We start from the raw sequence: 1,536 nt of genomic DNA, 5'->3' as shown, positions 1-1,536 counted from the left end.
ATCATTAACTATTTTACCACTTCTAAGAGTAATAACAGATTTTACTTGATCAAATTTTTCTTGATTTTGATTTTTAGGATTAGGTTGTGGTTGAGATGGAAATTTTCCTTTTTAATGAATATTAAGTGCAGATGCAAATTTTGCAAGAGTTTCTTTCAAATCATTCATAGATTGAATGTTTTGAATATTAATAGACTCTTGCTTTTGAATGTATGCATGAATTTCATCTTCAAAATTTTTTCTTGGAGGTGGGATATAAGGAGCATAACCTTGATGATTTTGGTTATTTTGAAAAGGTTGTTGTGAAGGTTGTGCATTATTATCGTTCCTCCAACTAAAATTGAGATGATTTCTCCAACCAGGATTGTATGTTTGTGAAAAAGGATCTAATGTTGCTTTTTTAAAATTGTTAACATAATTGGCTTGTTCATGGAGACATTCTTTAAATGAAGGCAAAGTAGGACAATTTTTTGTAAGATGATCATGTGTGTCACATATATGACAAACAATTTCTTGAACACTTTTTAATTGATCACTCTTTTTCATTTCTAATGACTCGATTTTTCTTGCTAAAGATGCAAGTTTAGCTTGAACATCTACATCATCTTTAAGATGATAAATACCACCCCCATTTGTTGAATTATTGGTTTTACTTGGTGGTTCAATTGAGCCTATATTATCCCAATTTTGAGCATTTTCTGCTAATGACTCCAAATATTCCATAGCTTCATTTGGGTTTTTATCTTCAAAAGTTCCATTACACATGAATTCTATCATTTGCCTATCTTTAGGTATTAAACCTTCATAAAAGTGAGAAACTATTCTCCATATTTCAAAACCATGATGTGGGCATGTATTAAGTAACTCTTTATATCTATCCCAACATTGATAAAATGTTTCCCCTTGTTTTTGAGAAAAAGTTGTAATTTGTCTTTTAAAAGAGTTTGTTCTATGGGAAGGAAAAAACTTTTTTAGAAATTGTTGTTGCATTTCTTCCCATGATCTTATTGAACTTGATCTCAAATTTTGCAACCATGTTTTAGCTTTATTTTTTAAGGAAAAAGGGAAAAGCTTTAATCGAACAGTATCCATGCTACAATTTTGATCATTATAAGTGTTGCAAACCTCCTCAAATTCTCTTAAATGCAAATATGGATTTTCAGAATCTAAGCCATGAAAATTTGGTAAAAGTTGAATGACTTGTGGCTTAAAATTGAAATTAGATGCATCAGGAGGAAAAACTAAACAAGATGGTGTACTAGTTCTTATTGAGTTCATATGGTGCCTAAGTGTTCTTGGTTGTTCATGTTCTTGATGATGATTATTATTATTATTATCATCTTGATTATTAGAATTATCGTCCATGTTTAAAATATTTTCAGTTACTCGAACAAGTCTACCACTTTGTTTACGACTCCAAACAATCATACAATTAAAAACAACATACTATTTACATAATAACAAAATTAAACTTAATTTATACCTCCCCGGCAACGGCGCCAAAAACTTGCTACAACTTAAATTGTAATTCACCCA

General features: G+C 30.0%; 1 non-coding gene across 1 annotated transcript; it reads left to right on the top strand.

Annotated features, from left to right (window-relative positions):
- Window positions 1-835: 835 nt before the first annotated feature.
- Window positions 836-946, top strand: LOC140894061 (small nucleolar RNA R71). The gene has a single exon (XR_012153614.1). It is a non-coding gene; the product is annotated as a small nucleolar RNA R71 (small nucleolar RNA).
- Window positions 947-1,536: the final 590 nt, after the last annotated feature.

This window comes from Henckelia pumila, chromosome 3, assembly GCF_033568475.1.
Source record: "Henckelia pumila isolate YLH828 chromosome 3, ASM3356847v2, whole genome shotgun sequence".
NCBI classification, from domain to species: domain Eukaryota; kingdom Viridiplantae; phylum Streptophyta; class Magnoliopsida; order Lamiales; family Gesneriaceae; genus Henckelia; species Henckelia pumila.
This window is presented reverse-complemented; position numbering and strand designations above follow the sequence as displayed.